Below are 25772 nucleotides of genomic sequence, written 5' to 3'. Positions count from 1 at the left end.
TAAAAGAGGAAAAATAAAATTTCTCATTGTGCACAATTTAAAACATGATAAAAATTAGAAATTACGAAAATGCACATAAATACAATATTTAAATCTTAGAAATGTTACATTTGTTTTGCAAAATATTGTAATCGTGACAAAGTACGCACCTTCTTACTTTAACAAGTTAAAAAATCTATGCGTATTGTAACATTTAGGTGCGTTCACTGACTTATTTAACTCATTTGAAAGTTTGAGTGTTTTCTGTTATTTATTTGCTTCATCAAAAGGACAAATATGTGTTTTTTACTTTTGAAAGTTGCAGTTTATGTGTGACGTGTGATAAGAGATTTACTCAGACCACCAGTCTGCAGTTTGTACAGGCAGAAATAAGTGTCTGGCACACACACACACACACTACCGCTTCAGTCCCTCGTGCAGAATACTGGCGAACTGTTTGCCTACAGGAGCAGCCATTGGTCGTGTAAAAGACCTGGAAAAAATGACAAGCTGAAATAACCTCTTTGTTGCTAAATCTGAACCATTAAACAAATCTGTAATTGAAATTTTACAGAATATTTCCCTGTCTGTTCTAAGGAGAGGCAAGATATGCAAGAGAGAGTTGCTTTGGGCAGGACGGATTATGCTATTCATTGATACATCCATCCTCTAAACCTGCATATGCAGGGTAGGGGGCAGCTGAAGTCTATCCCAGAATGCAATGCGCACAGGCAAGACCTCTGCACATTACACCAACCCATTTCACAGTGAACACTCACACACATACCACTTTTGCAATGCCAATCCACCAAATCTGCACATTTTTAGACTGTGAAAGAAAACCTGAGCAAAGTCATGCAGACCCAAATGTGAACTTCATGCGGGTTGCACTCAGGGTGTGACCCCCAGGACTTCTTACTATGAGGCAGTAGTATTACAACTACATCACCATGTAGTGTATTTGTTGATTATTAATATATTTACATAAACTGTGGCCTTACAAAAAAAAAAAAATAAGGATAAAGATATCCTTTATTTGATACTTATTTTAGTAACATGGTGCATCAATTGGAGAGGCCAAGACTCCCTGACCACCCCTTAAATTAGGATATCCTTCACCCCGGCATCCCTATAATGGAAAAGTGAGAAAATGAATGGACACATTGGTGGCTGTGCAGTGGCTCTCTGCATTTTAATTGAGGTACAAGTAAGCAAATGGCACCACTGGCACTCCAGTAGAGACGTTGTACTGCCTCCAAACATTTGTAATTCATTTCAATTCAAATGTCAGCTGCACTGGTGTCATCAAGCATTGTTTCCTGTAATGAATATGTCAGAAATGCACAAGTGACAGCTTCTGAGTTGTCTGTTAATAGAGCACACTTTCTAATGAAAGGATGTGTCCTGCTGTTTCCTGTGACATTTACAAAATTAAAGAAAAAAAGTAAATGGAGGGGAAAAAAATAATAATATTACTTCATTTGGCCACAAATCTGCAGTTTACTCCTCTCTGTCAAATAATGCAATATTGGGTGCCAGCTTTAAAGCAACATGAAAGAACATTTGTCACTTAAACCTTTGTGACTGCTTAGCTTTCAGAAGTCTCAGAATTTCGCAATGCCATTCGTGGGTAGGTGCCGTCAAAAGCCATCAAGCTCTAATGTAGCATGAAAGGCATAAAAGCATCAACTCCACAGTGAAAGGCAATATATTATTTAATTATTGTGCAAAATACAGCATTACCTTGTATCCGTTCTCTTAAAATAACTTAAATCTACCCCTCGTGTTCCATTAATATATCATCTACCAATTTTTTAACTTGCTTAGTTCAGTTTAAGATTGTAGATGGTGTGAGCCTATACAGAGAGCATTAACACTAGAATTACCAGAGCTTACTAAAAGACTCATAGATCCAGCCCACCTTAAATCTGTTCACACCTCTCAGCCAGCGTCCTTTGTCCTATAAATGTGCTGATAAAGACAAGCAGCAAGCAGCCGGGTATTCCATACCCCCACTGACTTAGAACGTGCACAAACTTCTCCTTTCACTTTCATGTTAAACCATCTTTTTCTGTTGATCCATATTAAAAAAGCCTGATTTTATCCACTGTGATTCAAAGTTGTATGACAATAAAATGTGAATGCCTTTTATAAGCACTGTCGATACACATAACCGAAACAAACAGCAGTCAGCAGTTTTCAACCATGGACTGAAGATGAAACAAGTCTCACTTTCAGGATGGTACACAGTTCTTTATTTTAGTTTGTTAACAAGAAATACAGAATATTAGTATGCCAACTCTGCAAGTGCAAATAGAGTGGGAATTATATTAAAAGTATTCCGGTACAGCCCTTCTCAGTCAAGCATCTAAAATGAATAAAATGGCCCCCACTGCCCTGAGCACAGATCTATGACATGTGCAACTACTATTGGGGCTGACATGGGTCACTGTCCCTGTGCTCCATTTTCAGCATATTGCTGAGTTTATACACTGATGGATTCAGTATTCTTATGTGAAATGTGAAAGAAAGTGAAGCATTAGGCTCAGGAATACAGCACTCTGTTTGATACCTCAGTGTACTTCAGGGTGTTGGTGTAATAAATGACGGCAAATTTAATATTGTGACATCAGATAGTGTAGGTGGAGCCTTGATGACATCATGGGTTTTACTCTATTCTAAGAATGGAAACATGCATCCCTAAATTGATTGTATTGGGTTAGTGTGAATAATGGCTGTAACTATGATGGTTTGCCTGGAGTTCCTGCGGTAGCTAGGTTGAAAGAGGTGGAATCGGAGAAGAACAGAACTATCAGGGGCTCCAAAGAGATAAGAAACATGTTGCCAGTTTTGTTTCAGTCAGGGTTTTACTCCTGACTCAACTATGTTTTTCTTTACTTAATCTTTGTGTTTTTTTCCATATATTTTTTTCATATTATGTTATTGTTTCTGTTTTTAATTTTGTTCTGTCTGTATTTTATTTGTTTAGTATGGTGTTACTTACTACTTTTCAGTTTTGTGTTATGTTGAATTTCTATGTATAAGTTACTGCCTTGTCTTCTTGGAACCTAAGGGGTCAGGACCACCTCATGGTGCAGCTGCTCCCACTGAGAGATGTAGCATTCAACTGTAGTTTCAGTGTTGAATTTCTGTTTATTAGTTCCTGGTCTGGTGTTTTCATAACTTTTTGGATTTACTGGCTTCTTATTCCCTCTTTGTCTTTAAGTCAGTGTCTTCTGTTTTGTGATTCATGGGTTTCTTTGCTTTCATTCCTTGCCTTTTTGTGCTTTTGACAATTCAATAAATACTGTATTTCAATTAACTTTGTTTTTGTTTATCCTTAGACCTAAGGTTTATGGGTTCCATTTCATTCTTTCTACTGTATATATTATTATTATTATTATTATTATTTTATGTTGAAGATTTAGAACTTTAGTAAGTGTGCCTGTGTAGGCCTTAAGCACAGTATTTGAGTTTGAGGTTAGGCTGCCTGGTGTGAGGCCTTTCCACTGGGCCCAGACCTGTATAAACAGCAGATCTGGCTTATTCTGTTTGTGTTTGAGGACTGCATTCTGTTTTGAACTTTGTTATGGCAAGAAACATGACACTTCCAAAGTGTGCAAATGTCCTCAGGATGTTAAAGATCAGCCAATCAAATGTTGCAGGTGTTGAAGATGCTAAATTCATCATGGGAAGAGAGGATGAGGCAGCAGAATTGTGTATGGATTACACAGCACAACCTAGTCTTTGGAAAACAGCACCTGGTCTCGGGCCATGTTGCCCTTTTAAAAGGACTGCAATGAGTCTGGTTATTATTCTCCTGGCAGAGAGGGCAACTCACATTCCCTAAGTGCTGTTTAAGATAATAAAATCCACAGGGTTAATAGGCTACCCATGTCTTTAAGGGCTCATTAGTTCTATTTCTGAGTTTGTCAGGTGGTTTTTAAGACCAATGTGAAAACACCCTCATGAGAGTTCAATTCAATTTGCTATTCATTCTAAACCAATCTCTGTCTCTTTTTTTTGTTTGCCATGGTGACAAAATTCTAAAAGTTACAGCAGTTGCATAAAACACTTTCCTCTCTTTGTTAAGATCAATGCCGACATCACACAGAGACAATTTTCTGCTGCACACTCCAAGACCTGCCTGCAGGATAAAGGAATATCTTCACGTAGTCTTGATTCAGTCCTTGTCACATTAAGGATTCATGTGTGCTGTGGTACTAATCATGTTGTAGTCAACACATTTCATCTGATGTTTCCTTTCTGGTCGTTGATGAAAAACATTACTTTGAAAGAAAATGATACACCAAAAAGATAACATTATAATTTCATGCTGCCTCTTTCCATGCATTAATTTCCAGAATCTACAGTGCAATTCAGAATTATGGGAAACTGGATCCTATGTGGACAACAATGGGCACAAGGCATGAACCAACACTAAAAAGGATTCCAGACCACCACAAGACTCCCTTATGCACACACTCATATTCATTCACAGCAGGCTAATGGTCATGAACATAAACTCCTCTGGTCTCATTGAGTGCCAGTGCTCCATTTGTAAGAATATCTTCTTTGAGTCAGGATGAAAATGAAAACCCATCTGCAGTGATGCATGTTAGGGGTCCACGGCAGTGTGTATGTTTTATAATAAAAGCAATGAGTTTCAGGTGGGTGTGTGCGTGGGCAAGGAGCTGGGCTGTCACAGGGTATTTGGTGTTGAGGCAAAATGATTGGTTAATTAGATCAGCTGTTTCATGTTGGCACTCAGCAGATAGTAATTAGGGCTTTGCACCCACTGGAGTATAATGACACCTAGATTGGAAAAGAAATGGAAAGGAAAAGATAGGAAAATGGAGGTGTAAAGCAGAATTGTGGCTGAGCTGATGCTGTGGGATAGAGGTAAGTGGTCAGGTGGAGCGAACAGATGGCACTTATGGGACAAGATCACTCCTGCTCCTTGGATGCTCAGCCAATCACTCCAAGAGAACTTGCAGACCACCAAGGGACAGGGAAAGAAAGCAGGGCTTGCAGGGTTCCCCATTGAGGGATTGCAGCAGGGGCACAAGCCATTTAGTAGGTGGTCGGAATCTCCTGCTGTCGAGCAAACCGAAGGGGTGAGTAGCAGGGATGAGATTTCAGAATGACGCACCAAAGCCTGTGTGTCGTTTTAAATGAACAGATTCTTACCGTATTTCAAGATCGGATATTAACCTGTTTGGATTTATTTATTGATGGACTTTTTAACCTCCATGAAAAGACATTGTGTTTATTTGATTACTTATTTATTTAAAGAAGAAAACTGCACAGCATTTTTGTTTTAGTACACTATTTATTAAATAATATAGGCACCAAATGCTTTGCACCCTCTACTTGCTGTGTGTGTGTTCTCCTTGCCCAGTCCCGGGTTCAAGGGAGTATGCCAGCTGCGAGCAACCTGGGGATCACACCATCCCACAATATTCCAATCTGCTCCTGGCTGTTCCAGACAAAAGTTCCAACCTGTTTCTGTCTACTTTCCCCTACTTCCATAAAAGTTTCATGCCTCTCCTAACTGCATTCCAGTATTTTTCCCTCTAGAAGGCACATGAGTTGGGCACATAGCCTGACTAGATTCTTAAAATGGCAAACTCTCTACTGGGCATCAGCCTTTACTAGATGGTAGATGTATGCCCTACAAAACAATTAATAATTAATTAGGAAACGCCTTTTAAAAGATACAAAAATGAGTTGCTGCCTCATCACTGGTGTACGTGCAGCTTTTCTTATGTTCTAACTGCAGAGATTCTTACAGTGAAACCGTATTGATTAAAAGGTAGATGATACTTTATTTATTAACTTTCCAAGACGCAGAGGTTCATATACACTCTCATAACATGAATATTACATGAAGTATTTATTCACAACACTTAAATTTAATTAAAAAAAACCTTCAGTTGAGTCTCATGGGACTTCCGCATGAAATGAAGCTCTCTTTCCTGGGACTGTGCAGGTTGGCCCCACACTACTGGGTCCTTCCGAGGAGCCTCTTGAACCCGCTACCACTGATAACGTACGAGCCAGCAGATGAGGACACAACACACAAACATAGCAAGGGGTAGGTGAAATAGTGCTTTCCTGCTTTTATTAAAAACAATTCAAAACAAACAGGGTCCGACAAAAATTGTGCAGTGCTCAAAAAATCTTCAATAAATAAATAAATAATCTGTTTAAATAGTGACAGTGCATGAGTTTAAAAGCAAGGCTTAAAATGAGAATAAAACCCGTCACAGTCATTGGGGTCAATGTTACTTCCACTCTTGGACGAGCCCAGCAGAACTCCCTCTTTATCTCTCCATTACTTCCTCAGCCAGCAGAGATTCCAGAAGCTGGGTTCCTCACCAACCCGACCCCCATCTTGGTTGCCACGACTGGTGTTGGCCACACTGCTCAGAGTCAGTTGTCCTCTCGTATTCCTTCTCGTTTCCTCTGGCATACCTCAGATCCCTAGAGAGGACGCCACCTTGATCGCACCCACTCTTCTGGACAATCAGTGGGAGCGATCCACCCCTAGAGCTACAATCCATCTCTCCATTATGGGACCTTCAACCACGTTGCCTTTCAAACATAAGCGGGCTTGCTTGTCCTGGCTCTCCTCCACTCTTTCTTTGTTCCTTGCCCCCCTCTACCCATGCAGTCTCCTTTTCTACTCTGCCCCTCCTAATGGGGCACAGGTTCCCTCCAAGGAATTAATGAGACACCTGTCTAATGCATACACTCACATGCACCTTCGCTATCAGGCACACACGCCTCTATCTGTCCCCAGAGTGGTGCACATTCTCGCACCCACCCGCACCCGATTTGAGCTTGCACTTTGCAGGGCGTAAGTATTTATTTAAAATCAGTACAACGCCGCAGACCATTTATCACATACCCACATCTATCTATGCATCCCTTCAATCCACTTATTACAATTTTAGAAGCTCAGGCAGATGCAGCCTTTCTCAGCAGTACTGAGCACAGAACAGCAGCTAAACCTGAACAGAGCGCCAGTCCAGACGCTCACTCATACTGCGTCAATTTAAGTCAAACTAGCCTGTACGTGTTATGGATGAACTAGGAAGCTTGAGTAATCAGAGACAATTTACGTGAACATCAAAAATAACAACAACAACCACAATTTATTTTTATATAGCTCAAAATTATACAAAGAATATCTCCATGGGCTTTTACAGGCCCTGTTTAATTGACAGACCACCCAGCCTTGACTCTCTAAGAAGAGAAGAAACAAAACTCCCTGTAATGCCTCGGCACTGCAGCTTCGTATCTTCCTGTACCTGGGACATTAATAATAATAATAATAATAAATTTGATTTAATAGGCGCCTTTCTTAACACTTGAGGTCACCTTACAATGAAATTAAACAACATTAATAAAATATAAAAACAAAGAGGATGATAAAATCAAATAGCAATAATGTACAGTGGTAGTAGCAAACATACAAAGATAACAGGCAGTAACAATGTTAAATTCATAATTGGTATGCCAGTTTGAAAATAGTCATGAGCCGAGGATGGACTACTGCACTGATTGCACAAACAACAAGATTGGTGCAACAAAAGTGCATAGTATAGTTTATTCAAATCAATATAATAAAGAAAGTGTGGGTCTAGTTCTTCAATAAATGCCAATAAAAAAATGTTCTTCTGTGGGTGATAAAATCTATCCACTGTAAAGAAATAAACAACAGAAGCAAGAAAAAGGTTTGGGACTCCACCCCGTATACTTGAAAATGAAGTTCTGTGAAGAAATAAGCACAAATGAGTAGCCCCATAGGACTGAGTCCAGAACGTGACTGAGGTAACATCAGGGGAATGGCGTCTTTATAGTGGGTAGGGAAGAAGAGGCAGGTCTGTGGAGCTGCACCCGGAAGTGAGGCCAGGATTAGGAGTGGCTGGGAGGTCTGTCAAGACGGAACTGGAAGTGAGGTTAAGCACTTTTCCTTCTGAGAATCTGTAGATGAAGGAGAAAAGGCATGAATGCTCACTGTCAACCCCTGGTCCAGCATTACAAAACATTTAGTGAAGCCCATCAACTGCCTCCCAAGCAGACATTTGTGACACCACAGAAATAAATAATTAAAAAACAATGGTAGAATCAAGACTAAAACCTCGGAGTGGAAGTTAGATTCCTTCTCTGCTATTTCAATGGACAGCTCATTGTATCTCCTTCTTGAATCTTGTTTCTTCACAGCGGGGTCATGACATCATCAAGCATGGTCATCTATTTAACAGCTTGTGTCCCAGCCACCATTCTTAGACATCTGTAGGAGGACCCTCAAACCCCTTTGCCCATTTCTGCTACCTTGGATGTTTAGCAGGGCTGACCTGCCCCAGAGCACCATTTCTGTCAGCTACCTGCATGGTCTCCTCCCACCCTCCATGCTTCCTGCCTACCACACTGCAACACAGCCCCAGTCTTTACTTCTTGTTTCTCCAACTTATCTGACTTCCTTGATTTTTCTGTTCCATTGCTCCTTCTTTCTTTCTTTTTAATCAGTCCACCATACTTAGACTCGTGTATCCTTCTTAGACTCTTCATATACTCAGTGGGTGCAAGAGCTTTAGCTTAATGACAGACATAATATCCATGAGGAAACCAGCTGAGCTTATCATGTTTGCACGTGACTATGCCAGCAGCCAATTTCCTTATTAAACACCACAAGGCCGCATGCCTTTCCAGCAACACACACACCCACACCCATCAAGTCTAAACTGCACTGGGTTTATTTAAAATCAGGCATCACCATGGACCCTTTACTCCCTTCGCCATGCTCAGAAAAAAGGAAGTAATTTTAGGAAGGATAATTCAAAGAGAGATCCCCCTTACAAATAGGTTGTGTCAAATGGGTGTCAAAAAATACAGTTAATAAAAGACCATATGGGGAGAATCTCTATCCATTAATTTTTATTAAACCCTCTTAATCCAAATATTGGGTTTCAAAGACTCAGAGCCTACCCTAGAAGCACTGAGTGTAAGTTCAGGTCATGAACCTGGACAAGCAGCCACTGAAATTTACAGCTGCCAGTCAAACGAATGTATGTCTCTTTAGAATGGGGGAAGAAATAGTCGCTACCTATGGGAATATGTCAAGAACTTTCAGACTCCACACACATAATCACCTTACTGGGGAGTCAAGCCCAACTGAGCTGATCCGCCATGTGCCTTGCCATTACGCTCTTCTATGGTGTGATGGTGTGGCTTTTACTGGGGCCCGTGAACTTGGTCTTCTCATGTCATTTTTAACTTGCTTAATCCAGACCAGGTTCTGGATCTAGAGCCTATCCCAGCTGGCATAGGGTACAAGGCGAGAACAAACCCTGGACAGGCCACCAGCCCTTCTCAAACACATACTAGGGATAATTTAGCATCAACTGTTCATCTAATCTGCATGTGTTTGGACACTAGAAGGAAACCAGAGGACCCAGAGGAAACCCATGCAGACACTGTGACAACAAACTCCATGCAGGGAGGACCCGGGAAGCGAACCCTGGTTTTCTTACTGTGGGGCAACAGAGCTCTGAAGAAGACAATGGTCACCTTCTAAACCTGGTGATAGCATAAAATGTGGTAAAACCATGAGAAAGACCAGGTCTTAAGATATATTTTTTTAAAAATATCCTTTTCAACAGTTATATCTTTAATATTACATTGTTTATATTTAAAGGATATACAGTACAAAATAGAACTGAGGAAAACAATGATCTGATGACATTATAATCAGGATTTGGGTATGGATGGCCAAATAGCCAGGATTTATTACAATTAGTGTTATTAGAAAAATAAAATTCTTAGGCATTGTATTGTTATAACACAATCCTTATCTTCTCATATAACCCAAATCATCCATGATGTGAACTTTATATAATGCCCCACATTGCCTCATAAAGTGACTGGTAATGGAAACAGTGGAGCACCAGTATGAACATATTATTCAACAGAAATCATAAAAAAAACACTTGACCACATTACAACTGGAACATACACAATTGGTTGGGGACTAGGGGCTAAACTGGCTCAGTTTCCTGGCCCTTTTCTCTCATTAACCCAAATGTCCTTTACTTCCATTACAATTTGATTGATTGCCTCCAAGCACACATGTGCACCTCCTTTCAGTTTAAAGAAACAGATAAAACGATGAAAGGAACTTGTGATATTAAGAATGGATAGACTACGGTTAACTATGCAATTTGGAAATTATGTATGATATATTCTAATTATTGCATTTAATTTAACGAAAAAATATGTGTGCTACTTGGTTTGTATGATGATATTGTTATGAGTGGCAGTCCCATAGCATGTAAGTCCAAAAAGCACTTCCAAAACTGGCCACTAGAGTGGGAAATCCCATCAAAAACCCTGGCTAGATTCAAAAAGGGCCATACAGAACCTTTATAAAATAAAAGGTTTCTGTTCAAAGACTGTCTTAAACGGTGAAGAAAAATAGGCCACAAAAAGAATATACCAACAAGATAAACCAAGGTGAACAAAAGTCCCAGTACAAAACCCAAGAAGAGTCAAAATATGAGGCAAAATTTAAAAAATGCAGTAAAATGCTAAACACATGAAATTCACAAAAAGCACAAGAACTCACCACACATATGCAAATTCTTTGGAACTTTGGAAGGCATTTATAGGGCAAAGGGCAGTTCCTGGTGGAGACTGGTAGGTGACTCCGCCTCTTAAGGGACTCCCCCACAAACCACATGGAATATAACACAGGCATAGAATACAAAGCAGATAATAAACAAAAACAACATTAAAATACTTTAGCAACTAAAAAATTGAACAAAAAAGACGTAGAACAAGACTTTGAACCCTAGCCAGGGGTGGAACCCTGGCAGAGATATAACAGCTATGACATGGGAGGTAGCTGTAATGTATTCACACAAGTCATAGATATGGTAGAGTGGCTAGATGGAAGCCACTCTTGAATAAAACAGTTGAAAGGAGGTGTGTTTGTGTGTGTCCTGCGGTGGGTTGGCACCCTGCCCAGGATTGGTTCCTGCCTTGTGCCCTGTGTTGGCTGGGATTGGCTCCAGCAGACCCCCGTGACCCTATTCGGATTCAGCGGGTTAGAAAATGGATGGATGGATGGATGGAAAGGACTGTGAGAACATGAGAAAGAGGAGATAAAAAGGAACTCATTGGGCAGAACTCCGAGCACTAAATCTGGAGAAGTCCAGGAAATGGACATCACCTGTCTAATACTATTCCTATGCAGGAGCATAGTGGTGGCAGCATCATGCTGTGTGAGAATTAAAAGAAGAATGGATGCAGCCAAATACAGAGAAGACCTTGAAGAAAACCTGGTCCAGAGTAGACTCCACTTCAGACTGGGGTGAAAGTTCACTTTTCAGCACAACAACGAGCCAAAGCATACAGCCAGGCCAACACTGGGATGCCATTGGGATAAGTCTGTGACTGTCTTTGAGTGACCAGCCAAACCCCAGACTTAAACCCCATAGATCATCTGTGGAAAGACCTGAAGATGGCAGTTTACAGACACTTCCCGTTCAATGTAACAGAGCTTGAGAGGATCTGCCAGGAAGAATGAATTAAACTGCCCAAATCCAGGTATGCAAAGCTTCTAAAGACTTACCAAAGAAGACTTGAAGCTTAAATTGCTGCCAAAGTGACTTCTACAATGTATTAATTGAATAGTCTAAATAGTTTTATGAATGAGAGATTTGTTTTTGATTTTTAATACATTTGCAAACCTTTCTGTAAACGTGCCTACACTTTGTCATTATGAGTTATTGAGTGTAGACTGATGGGCAAAAATGTCAAATTTATCCATTTAAAACTAAATCACCATGGGAATAATGAAATCTAAGCAAGTCAAAAGCATTTATATCATAACATTAAATATTGGTTTCGTTATTGTAAGAATTACTGACTTATCAAATAATTTGTATTTATGATTTTTAGCTTACTTTAAGAAATCTTGTCAAGTAAATTTTGTTTATCCCATTGGCAGATATTTTTGCTAAATAAAATCAAAACAACTGTCATTTAAAATTTAATTTGTCTAGTTTTTGTATATGCATTTTTTTCAATGTCCCTCATAAGAAAGTGAAGAACTCTGAATACCTTCTGGATTCCCACTTATAACAGACGGTGACCAGTAGGGGGCAGTGCAGCATACCACCCCAGATACAACCTCTCAGACTCATGTCCCAGTTTGAATAAAAGGTTTATTCTCACAAATACCTTTCTAATAGGCTTCAAAAGTGACATCAGCACAATTGAATTCTTTACCTCACAGCTTTCTTGTCCTCCACATCTCCCAGGCAAGCTTTGTCAATCCTCCACACCCGATTCCAACTCACTTGGATGAGGTTGAGCAACTCCTTTTATCTTAGACCCAGGAGTATTTCCGGTGCCAGGACATAACCTGTTGGAACAGCTGGAAGCCCCTGAAAGTAGGGCTTGTGAATCCTGGCAACTGCCCTGGACAGCCCCTATGGAACCCAAAACAGCTACTCCATGGAACTACAAGTCCCAGCATGCCCTGCAGGTGTCCATGTGGGAATGGGGATGGTATCATCTAGCATACAGGGGTAAGAGAATATTTAGGAAGGCTTATTTCCCCAAAACCTTCTATTGCCCTCTCCTCTCGTCCAGGTAAGGATCATGATCAGTCCTGGTCAGGATGCCAGTCCATGTGTGCTGTCCATTACAAGACTTTATAAGTCTTGATTTTCATGGGTTAATCAGATTTTAGTTGCTTTTATTTATTGTGTGTTTAATGTAATTGGAGTATGCTGGTCTATGTTGTGGTATTTAGAAGTTTGCAGTTAACATATTCTCTGTGTGGATTTGTGCATACACTCTAAACTTGCACTCATTGAAGAATCCTATACAAAAATACACTATATTGAAAGTCTGAATTATTATTATTGCTATTATTATTATTATTATCTTTTTACCATAAATGCATTTTTTGAGAGAAAACATATGTCAAAACATTTTTTCTATACATTTTTTTTTAAACGGTATGCATGAGACAAAATGTGCTTGCATCATTTGTCTTATTTGTTTTTTTGGATTGTATTTTTATTCCATGAAGAAGTCATCCACTGAATCCATAAGCATTTAGTCATACTTCCCATATTTTGTTTCTATGACAACCATGGTCTGTTTCTAATACAGTGAAAAAAGGAGGCTATGATTAGAGCAATTTGTGCTGACATGAATTTAGCCTTTAAAGTGGTTAAATTATTACCTGCATTCCAGATGAGAACAGTTTATCTGCCGGATTAGAGCGCACAGACAACTGAGAGCATGTCAGCTTTCTGATGTGGAGTCCAACAGCCAAAGGATTCAGAGGAGATGGAGCTATCCAAACTGATCATGTCGATGTCTTCATTTAACCAATTTATTGATTCACAAGTATTGAAACTGTCGGTTTTGCAGATTATAAGACCTTTTTTGATAATTAATTTTCTATGAATATTATATGGTGATATGGCATAGTAGTTTGTCTTGCTGCTGTGTAGCTCCAGTGTCTTGGGTTCAGATCCTTGCCAAGGTGTTATGTGTGTGGAGTGCAGTTTTTCTTCCAAAATCACATAATTAATTGACAAACTGACATCTCCAAATTGGACTCACATTTTTCATTCTTTACCCTTTTTATCCAGATCAGCCTGGTACAATTACAACACATCATGATGTGTCTATGGTGAGGGGGTAAACCGCACAGATTTCTGCTTTGCAGTTGAAGGCATTGGCCACTTATTTATATACAGCGTACTAAAACATTAATGAGGCATCTTAGATAGATAGATAGATAGATAGATAGATAGATAGATAGATAGATAGATAGATAGATAGATAGATAGATAGATAGATAGAAAAAGAAAGTAAACGTCTGACTTGGCAGTCCCAGTCCCAGTGAGGCATTATGCAGATGTATGTTTGCTCTTGATACCCCCCAGTAACATTTGTTCACACACTTCATTAGCTGAAAGTGCTCAGTGTTAGTGTGTCACAGGATGTGCAGCATTGTTTATGGCACTTACTTTTGTTTTATTTCTCTCATTTACTTCCACCTCCTTTCGGTCCAGAGTGTATCCAATAAATGAGCCTGTCCTTTTATTTAGCTTGTTGATTTAGATAGATAGATAGATAGATAGATAGATAGATAGATAGATAGAATTCTCTGAACACACACACACACACACACCAGAATGACTAATAGGAAGAAAATTTAAAAAGAAAGTACATGGCTGACTTGGCAGTCCCAGTCCCAGTGAGGCATTATGCAGATGTATTGCTCTTGATACTGTCACGCATGGGCGAATAGGAGGCCGCGGGCGGACCCGAAATTACTTCGAAGGACGTTTGTCGCTAGGGAATGGCGGGTACTAACCTTTCTGCTTTCTCTTTCAGGAAAAAAGACGCTCCGCCACCATAACCTGACCGCACCGCGTCCACTTCCGCCCTTCCTCCGCCATCTTCCCTGACGTCACGGATCCCGTCATCCCTCACGCCTCCTTCCCAGCAGTCCTCTACTTCCGGCTCCTCCTGTATAAAAATGCATAAGCAAATGTTTTGTTTGTATTCTGACCTGAGTTGTTTTTGTAAAAAGTATTTTCGTTACGACAGTATACGGGGCCGGAAACCCCAACCCTTCATGCTGTGTTGTCTTTTACTTTTACAATACCCCCAGTCACATTTTTTCTTACACTTCTGCTGAAAAATTCATTAGCTGAAAGTTCTCAGTGTTGGTGTATCGCAGAAAGGATGTGCAGCATTGTTCATAATGGCACACAGTTTTGTTTAAAAATCTCCACCTCCATGGGGTCCAGAGTGTATCCAATCAATAAATTTAGCTTGTTGATTTGGTGGGCCTCCCTTGAAGAGATGTTACCAGCCCAGCACACCGCAATATAGAAGATCGCACTGGCCTTCACAGAGTTGTAAAAGATGTGAAGGGCATCACTTTCCACATTAAATGAACACAGTCTGCTCTGCCATTTTTGTATGTAGTGCTCTGCACTTTCTTCTCTTTGTTGTGAACCTGTAAGAAACTGTAGAAGTGCACCATCTCTACATCCACCCCCTGAAAAGTGACTGGACATAGAGGATCTTTGGTGCGGAAAAATTCAATAACCTTGCTTCCTTGGTTTTGCTGATGTTAAGGTGCAGACTATTCTCTTTGCACCAACTTAATCTGGAGTACTTTAAAATAGGCATCTTTAATATCAGGCATACAATAATTGCAGCCTGTAAGTGGTTTTCTCTGCTGCTTCTTTGCTCGATTCCTTTACTTACAGTAAATCAGTGTCTGTAATCTGTTTTTTATCCAAAGGTGCCTAAAATATTCATTGTTTTGTAATCTCATTATCTTTCTGATGGGAAAGGCTGATACCTTTTATAGGCTGGAATTTACCTCATCCAATTTGGATTTCTTATCTCTATCTCTATTCCAGCATGAGTTCAATTTAGACACTAAAATCTTAAAATTGCCTAGGGATGATGTTGTTTGCCTGCATTGTGTTCACCTCCTAGATATACTGCATTAGTAAACGTGTATCAAGATAACGGACATATTATCTAAGATAACATCCAGAGCAATGGTGCCATGGGTAACAATAGGCCTCACAGAGCTTGGACCCCATACTGCTACTGAAAGGGAGCTTCTGTTTAAAATGTTCATGCGCTCTCTATGCTGCACTTTCCTCTCTCAGTCCCAAAACATGCTGTGAGGTTGACTGCTCGAGTCTAAATTGGCCTCGTAGGAGGCCGTGCCATGTGACAGATTGATGTCCTATTCAGGGCAGCTAGGAAAAGCTTCTTATTTCTCTCAGCCATCTTCAGAAAAAAAGTCATTCTAGGCAATGGAGGATATTATCTACAATGTATCTAGCGTTATTTTGAAATAAATAAAACTATCAATGTAGGAGTAAAATCATTTTGGTTAGAAACATATGAAGTCATTTTTCTAAAGTTTGATTTTTGTTTATGGGAGACAGTTCTGTCAGTAGTGCATTTGGATATCTAATTCTTTACAGTACATGTCTGTGAATCCATTTTCCTGATTGTCTAATTCAGTGTTAGAAGTGCAAGGCAGGAATCAACCCAGGATGGCGCATCAGTCGATCACCAGGCACACGTTCACACTGGCCATGTTTAAAGTTACAAATTAATATAAAATGCACCATTTAGAGATAGGAGGACGACAAGGGAAAAACCCATGCAGACATAAAAACAAAGAGCATAAAAACACCTAAAAGAAGATGATTTAGTCTTTTGAGCTTATTTTGATAGCAACTGTATTGTCCTAGTTGGGCTAATAGTTTATCCAGATATTTTTAATGTTTTATGTTTACCACTTTAACTACATGGCTCAGCAGTTTTCGTCATTCGCCCATGACCCTTTGTGTAAAGAGTTGCATCCTGTAGACTTAAATGCATTTCCTCTCCTTGTGTCATCATATTTGGCTCCCTTCTACCTGAGCACTTTTTCTAACATCCTTTGATCCCCATGTAACCACTTCTGTTCATAACTAAAAACGTTTAATACCTTTAACCTGACAAAGGAGGACGTGCCTCAAGCTCAGAGTTATATGCTGTTGTTCTGTCATTAACACTAGAATCATTGAAGCCTATGAAAAAAGTCATACTCCCGGACAAGCCTTTGCACCTCTCCATTAGCGTCTTTTGTTTTGCAAATGTGTCAATCAGCACAAGCAGCAAGCAGCCTGCTATTTCATCCCCTACCAACACAGCTGAAGTTCTCCCAGCTCAAGTCTTTTTATCTGGGCACATACTGTACATCGTCAGCATGGCATTGCCAGATCTAAACACTAGCGTGGCAAATTGCTCACCTACTAAAGTGACTTTAGCTGCAGGTGGAAGTTCAGGCATTTCATAGGCTTCAGGAACCCATGTGGCCCTGGATTTTCTGTTTTTATTAGAAAAATAATTTAGTGAGATATTCTACCTTTAGGGTGTCTAGGAAGCTCAAAAATGAAAAAAACAAAAAATTAAAAATCACTATTATTATGCAATAGCTGCCAAATACTTCAATACTACTTTTTTCACTTCTGTGTTTTGTGGACTGTATGCCAGTCTCTCCAGTCTGTGCTTATAGTAGCACACCCAGTTCCAACGGCTGTAAACATACCTGTGCTTTACCAAAACAACTGCATAATATATATGTACTAGTAATAGGATGTCAGGACCGAAAGGGTTAAGTTAGTATGTACTAGCATGCAGATGTCACATTACAGACAGTGTGGTTTCACTAGTGCAGGGGTCGACAACTCCAGTACTGGAGGACCGCCGTGGCTGCAGGTTTTCATTCTAACTATTTTCTTAATGAGTAACTTGTTTTTTTCTGCTAATTATTTAATTGGCTTGCTTTTGAAGATTCAGGCCCCTTAATTGTTTTTTTTTCCTTAATTAGCAGCCAAGCAATAATGAGATACAAAATGAGACAAAACAACTGGTGTCCATCATACAATATCTGAAAATAAAGAAACATAAAGGTCTCAGGAATGTTGGTCTGTTCAGGTACACAAAACATTTGAACAGTATCCTTAGAAAAGTGAAAATCAACAATCTCCGAAATGTCTGCAATTGTACCACGAGAGCAGCAACAAGCCATGGAATTAAAGAACGAGTTTAATTAACGACAAGAATCGGCACCTCATTAAGCAGCTGGTTGGAGGGAAATTGGTTGGAGTTTGAGGCCCTGACTTAGCTGGTCTTCTATTTGCTCCCTCACTTCACATTTCATTTCTGTTTGGGTGCCATTAAAGGAAAGAAATGAAGCAATTCAGAGGAACGATGAAGAAATTCAGGAGAACAAATCTTAAAAAACAAGTCCATTAAAATGAATTCCCAAGAAGTTCATTAGCAGCACAAACAGAGCATTCATTAAAGAAAAGGGTTAGAATGAAAACCTGCAGCCACGGTGGTCCTCCAGGTCAAGAGTTGGCGACACCTGCACTAGCGAATTACACAGTCTGAGCATAATTTCCCAGATATTAGGACCACCTTAAAAAGTGGTCTGCCCCAAAAGACTTGGATGAAGATTGTGACAGACCAATGAAATAAATACATTTTTAGGACGAGGGGTCAGAAAACACAAAAATAACACACCAATCCAATTGTCAGTCCCAAACCAAAAGGAAAGAATTGTGGCCAGCAGGTTGTTGTCAAAGTCATAAATGTGGTAACATTTTTTTCTATGTAATCCTAAAAAAACTGCAAGTTACCTGGTTACTTTGCATCCAATTTTAACTTGCTTAATTAAGTATGAGTTTTGCTATCGACAATGCCGGTTTTTAATTAAATAATTCGGTAAGGCTCCTACTTTCTTTACCTGACATTTCTCAGTTGTAGTAAGTGGCCTCCATCTGTTAGACTTCTCTTATATCAAGTTAACTGAAGCATTTTTGTTTTAAGAAACAGACTAATGCAATTTACTGAATAACACAAGGATTATAGAAATATGACAACTGCACATATTTGTTGACATATAAGATTGGACACAGATAGACTAGATAAATAAACATATAACACAAAAGAGGCTGGCTGTTTACCAGTTATACCGAGTTTTGATTTATCTTAATACGGTTAGATAGTTTCACCATACAAAGTCTTTAGAGATGACATCCAATGTTGTGGAGCTTTGTTGCTGCCCTGGGTTAAACCGGAGGATTGGAGTGTACTCTTTCTCTTTGCTGCATGATCCTTTGTGCTGTGCAGTGCTTTCCTTAGATAGGCCCTTTGCTGTACCGTCTGCAACTTCATAGGGGAAAGCATTAATCTTTCTGTCACAAGAGCGTAGTTTCCTCCTTGCAGTGATGGCTGCCTTCAGACTAGCTTGGCAAACTGGATATCAACTGTCAAGCTCAAAAAGATAATATTGTCGGCTTCATCTTCGTAAGGAAGAGGAGCTCATAACTTTTTAGTTTCAGAGAGCACCTTTGTGAGGTTTTTGGTAATTTCGCATAGCGAGAGCAGCACTTCCATGTGTGTTCCCACAGAGTTCCCTTGAGGGAGCCACCTGAAAGAGTCAGAGGGTGCCCAGCATTCCTCAGGATTGTGCAGCAAGTTTTCGAGGGAGGTATACAACAACAACATTTATTTATATAGCACATTTTCATACAAACAGTAGCTCAAAGTGCTTTACATAATAAAGAATAGAAAAATAAAAGACACAATAAGAAAAACAAAATAAATCAACATTAATTAACATCGAATGAGAGTAAGGTCCAATGGCCAGGGGGGACAGAAAAAACAAACAAAAAACTCCAGAGTTTTAAGTCCTCTTGATTTTATTAAAGTCGCTTCCACTTACAAAATCAGTCTCTCCACATTCATTTGCAGCTGTTTGTTCTAGCTTGAGTCCATTTCACACCTTCTGGCTCAAGAAGTCTGCAGAGAAGCCTCTGGAAAGATATCACTTAGTTAATAATTAATTTAATTTAACAATTCAGAGTAACTGGGATTGTGGAAGAGAGCTGAAAAAGAGAGTGCAGGCAGGGTGGAATGGGTGGAGAAGAGTGTCAGGAGTGATTTGTGACAGACGGGCATCAGCAAGAGAGAAAGAGAAGGTCTACAGGATGGTAATAAGACCAGCTATGTTATATGGGTTGGAGACGATGGCACTGACCAGAAAGCAGGAGATAGAGCTGGAGGTGGCAGGGTTAAAGATGTTAAGATTTGCATTGGGGGTGACAAGGATGGACAGGATAAAAAATGAGGACATTAGAGGGTCAGCTCAGGTTGGGAGACAAAGTCAGAGAGGTGAGATTGCGTTGGCTGGACATGTGCAGAGGAGAGATGCTGAGTATATTGGGAGAAGGATGCTAAGGATAGAGCTGCCAGGGAAGACGAAAAGAGGAAGGCCTAAGGGAAGGTTTATGGATGTGGTCAGAGAGGACATGCAGGTGATGGGTGTGACAGAGCAAGATGCAGAAGACAGGAAAATATGGAAAAAGATGACCCGCTGTGGTGATCCCTAACAGGAGCAGCTGAAAGAAAAAGAAGAATTAATTAGTAATTATTAGTAATTAAATAAACAACAAAACATAATCAATAAGTGTAATAAATTAATCAAAGCCAAACAAAAAATACAGAAAAAAAAATTAAACTTAAGCTAGTGAAGGAATCCTGGATTCCACGTATCAATAATAAAATAGGAGTTTGTTCTATGTTCTGTCTTTTTATAGTGAAAATGATAAACAAGAGAAGTGCTACTAGACTCAGGACTGTAAGAAACAAACTATGTGGAAACAGAAGGAGATGGAGAGAAGACATGATAGAATTATTAAGGGAATAATGATGGAAGGATGCCAGCTAAGTGGGTGAATGGTTTCTAATTTTTATATTATTTTTTTCCCTAAATGAATTTTGTGTAATATGGTTTTAGGCATTTAGGTGTGAATTTCACCTACAATATAGGGGTTTGTTTTGTGGTTTAGCAAAAGATAAGTTAGTCCTTCCAGTATTAGGTTAGGCTATACATTTATTCCACTGGTCCAACAAAAATGTATCCAAAATTTCCACAAATGAACAGAGTTAGAAAAATCCAAACATAATTATCTTTGAGAGCCCACACCAGATCTTAAATTATTACGACCAGGGCCAGACAGGAAACCATCCCACACTTCATACAGAAAAAAATCTCTTCCTTCACCCTCTAAAGCACTTTGAGCTACATCTTTGGTATGAAAATGTGCTTTAGAAAAAAATGTTGTTGTTGTTGTTTATAACTCAGTGGAAATCAAACAGAGTTACCAATCCTGAGACTCCAGCTCTTGCCTGTTTGTTTTATGTATAGTTTATGTAACAAACACAAATACATATGGACACACAAAGAGAATACTGGTCTCCCACTTTACATAAGAATAACTGAACCCATCAATGCATTAACTCAGCAATACGCTGAAAATGAAGCACAGGGACATTGACCCGTGTCAACCTCAGTAGTTGTTGCGCATGTGTTGGTCACAGATTTATGCTCAGGGCAGTGGGGGCCAATTTATTCTTTTTAGATGGTTGATTGAGAATGGCTGTACAGAAAAATTTTTAATATAATTCCCACTCTCTTAGAGTACGTAATCTGCTCAAACAGTCTTTACTGTAGTTCTGAAAAAGAAGACCAGGACTGCCATTGTAGAGTTGGCATTCTAATAATCCGTATTTCTTGTTAACAAACTAAAATAAAGAACTGTAAAGTGAGACTTGTTTCATCTGCAGTACATGGTTGAAAACTGCTGACTGAATCACAGTGGATATAATTTGGCTTTTTTTAATACCGATCAACAGAAAAAGATGTTTTAACATCAAAGTGAAAACAAATCTCTGCAAAGTCGTCTAAATTATTGACAAATATAAATTACAAAATGATTGATCACATAAGTATTCACCTCATTTAATATGACACACTTAAATGATCACTAGTGCAGCCAGAGGGCTTTAGAAGTCAAAGAATAAGTTCAATGGTGATCACATAGATAGATAGATAGATAGATATGAAAGATTATGAAATGCACTATATAAGAGATAGATATGAAGGCACTATATAATAGATAAATACAAAAGGAAAAATATAATAGATAGATGGATAGATAGATAGATAGATAGATAGATAGATAGATAGATAGATAGATAGTGTGGACTATGGCTGGCCATTCATCCCGGCCAATACCCCCAGGCCGCCAGAGGGAGCCTTCCTTGCAACATGGAGATGCCCCGAATTCCAGCAGGGCATTATGGACTGTGTAGTTTTAATACATAACCCTGCTAGATAGCGTTGGGTCCGCCAGGAGACGCTGCAGGGAGGCTCAGAGATGATTATTTTCCTATAACCCAAAAGTACGTCTTAGGCACAGCGACAGAGGAAATGACGTACTTCTAGGATGAAAAAGAAGAGTTTTGATCTGACCTGGAAGTGCTAGGAGGTCACATGGACTGAGGGTTCTGGGTCAAGAACTATAAGAGACTGTGAGAGATCCCAGACGGGTGAGCTGAGTTGGGAGGAAGGGAACAATGCATCTAGGAGTGGAGGATTGGTAATTATTATTGTACTGTTTATTAATTTATGAGTATAGTGGAGTGGAGGGTGCTTTGTGCACATTATTGTGTTAATAAAGTCAATTATTGGACTTTTACCTGGTGTTTGGTGCCTGATCTGAGGGTTCAAGAGGAAGACAGCGGCCCCTATCTGTCACAATAGATAGATAGATACGAAAGGCACTAAATAAGAGATAGATATAAAAGACACTATGTAATAGATCTATACAAACAGAAAAATAGAACAGGCAGACAGACAGACACAGATAGATAGATAGATAGATAGATAGATATAAAAGGCACTATATAATAGATAAATACAAAAGGAAAATATGACAGATAGATAGATAGATAGATAGATAGATAGATAGATAGATAGATAGAAAAAAATTGAAGTGTTCCTAACAGAGTTAAGCATAACATTTATTAAATATACACAGTCTTTTAATATATGGTCAGAGTTCCAGGGATGAAAAGAAAAGAAACAAAACACATACACACACAAAATCAGCAGCCAGTGGGTTTCTGCAGAAATTAAACCTCTTTATGGTTTAATTCCAAAAGTATTAAGCAGTAAATTGGACTTTTGTTTAATTTTGTTTGTGCTTCTTCTCCTTCATTTTAAAAGATGAGATACTCATTTTGGGGATTTTCCCTAGGCACGATTTTGATTCAGAAGTCAATTCTCAATTATTGTTATTGTAGTTCAGCCACCATTTGTTTTCACACCCGCTGCGAAATTGTACTCCCCTTGTTAGAGTAGCGTCCCGCGCTGTCAGGGACATGTCCTCTAAAGATGTGACACGTGAGGAAATGATGTGACAAATTAAGAGGTCACCCAAGAAATTTCTTCGTCATTTTGTTTATCAAAACTAATAATTTTCTTTAACTCTCCATTTTTTTATTTAGATTTTTTTACACTTTTGTTGTTGGTATTGTGAGGCTGTTTTTTTTTATGGTATTGACGTTTTTGGCTTCCTGCCTATGTCTCTTCTTCTGATCACATCTCAGAAATGTGTGATAGTGTTAATAGCATAACAAAAAGAGTGACCTGAACAAGCCCTTATGGGAGTTTTACAATGCAATGCCTAAATGTGACTGCAACGTCATAGAAGATTTGATCGAGTAGCGGCAGCATCCACATCCTTCCCAAAATCAAAGGGGTCTGCAGAGTACTCAACAAAACAGATCAGGTGGTGACGTCACAGAAAACATAGGAAAATGTGATATAAGAGTTACTGAAGAGAAAAGTAGTGGTTAGTGAAAAGAAGTGTGAAAATAAACGCTTGGGTCTTCCTTCCTTTCAGGTATGGTGACCGTGGTGTTGACATCTTTGTAATTTGTTATCAAAAGAGAGGTAAACTGTGTGTTTTCTTTGTGTTTGTTTTGAGCCAGGACTCTAGTGCCTACATATTGAACCTCCTGCAGCTTATTCATAGTATGTGAAGAAAGGCTGATGAAAGTGACTTGATATAAGATTTCAGCAACTAACTCTTGATATTTTTGTTAAAAAGAGCACAATGAATGATTAATTCATGTTACTAACGCCCATTACAACATTCCTTAAATACCAATAAAGGATTTAAATAGGCCAACTGGAAAGGCAGGTGTACACAATGTCGCTCTCAGTCCATCATCCTCAAACTCTAAACATCTTAAGCCCTGCATTAGCGACCATGAGTGACATGTAACCACCCAGAGGTACTTGGATGACATCTGCAGAAATTGTATGCTACCCTGAGCTGTGAAGAGGGAGACATTTCAGTATTCCCTGCTGTATTTATTTTTTATTTTTTCAATGGCATGGAGTGATACAAACATAGTGCTGCCTGACTCACAATGCACCGTTGTGTTAACATATTAACGCGGAGAGACGGGGAGAGATTGCCTGAACGCTGTCTTCATTGAAAATGTACACACTGGGCTCAAAAATGTCATTGCACATTTGTCTCAATTTATTCAACATTAAAGGAACCGTCAAGGTGCTAGTTTTTTTTCCCCTAGTTTTGCTGTTATTTCTTAATGTGCAGCTTTTGCAAATCCACAATAAAGTCATCTTCAAGGCGCGCTTTCACAATTGGCAGTGGCGTTTAAAAACAAGGTGTCTTGGATAACATGTGGTTTGCAATTACACTTAACTACAAATGTAGCCAGACAGAAAGTCAATAGACTTTAATAGACAACTTGGATCTTTTACAGCTCAGCTAGATTTCTAATTATTTCGCACATCCCAGTTGCTCAGTTGCAGGTGAACCTAATTACTTTGCTAAAACCATTGAAATCTATGTACCATTCTGCATAGTCAATGCAAAATTTTATAAAATATTTACATTCCCTAAAGGCCCCCTTAGCAGCTGAAGGTATAGTGCTTGGTAGACATCTGCATTTGTATTTAGAGCTTTAAGAGTAAGTGGAAAAGACTTTCGTCCCCTCAAATGATTAAACATCTATTTTTACAATGCCTGATGATTTGTCATAAAGGCAGGTGAGTGTCCAGAAAAAAATGGATTTTACCTTGGCATAGATATTGTACTGTCAATGGTCGTCACGATTGGCATACTGCTTGGGTATTCGATCAAGAGCTACAGCAGCTAGTCAGGTCAGATTTTATATGGTGTATTTTTTATCTTCATATGATTCATTTTTTTATCCCTTTAACTTTCAATATGAGATACCCTGTGCTGGAAGACTGCATTCAGTTTCAAGTGTGCATTGACATTTCTTACTATTTCAAAATGTGCTTCGAACTTAGCTTTCATTTTATTTTACATAAGACCTATGATACAAGCATAGAACTTGCGGACGAATGGAAGAATTGAGAGAGGTTCTAGAGAAATACTCGGGTCACCCCTCTTAATCCTTTAGGCTGGTTTAAAGGTGAAGCGCACAAGGGTGCAAAGCTCAAATAAACTTAACAGACATCAAAACAGCCTCCTTGGATGCAAAAGCTCAAAGCTGTCTTGATCCCCCTGGACACCATCCACTGTCTCATTGGGAGCATCTCCAGGCATTGTCGGGAGTGCCTACAGGTACGTGGGGGCCACACACACTTCTGAGTCACATTGGGAGTTGCCATAATAAAATTCATGCAAGTTGGGTCAGCCAGTGATTTCAATTTTTGACTTTGATTTTTGGTGTGATGTTGAATCCTGCCCTCAGTGGGTTGGTGATTTTGGTCTCCATTAACTATTGTTACATTGTTTTGTTCTCAACGAATTACACAGAATTACTCAGTAAAGATTTTCCACTTGAATATTTTGTTCATTGAGATCTGATGTGTGATTTAAGTGTTCCCTTAATTTTTGTAGATATGGGGAGATCACTGAAACTCTACAGAGAATGAGGGTAATGGTGCGAGGAACCTCTTCAGAATTGGACGATGTTAAGAGTGACGCTCCACAGGGGTCTGTGCTAGGGCCGCTGCTATTTTTAATAAATATAAATGATTTAGATAGGAATATAAGTAACACTATGGTTAAGTTTGCAGATGATACCAAGATAGGTGGATTAGCAGATAATTTGGAATCCATTATATCATTATAGAAGGACTTGGATAGCATACAGGCTTGGGCAGATTTGTAGCAGATGAAATTTAATGCCAGTAAATGTAAAGTATTACACATAGGAAGTAAAATGTGAGGTTTGAATACACAATTGGCGGTCGGAAAATCAAGAGTACACCTTATGAGAAGGATTTAGGAGTCATAGTGGACTCT

The sequence above is a fragment of the Polypterus senegalus genome, chromosome 14 (assembly GCF_016835505.1).
Source record: "Polypterus senegalus isolate Bchr_013 chromosome 14, ASM1683550v1, whole genome shotgun sequence".
Classification (NCBI taxonomy): domain Eukaryota; kingdom Metazoa; phylum Chordata; class Cladistia; order Polypteriformes; family Polypteridae; genus Polypterus; species Polypterus senegalus.
Note: the sequence above shows the minus strand (reverse complement) of the source record.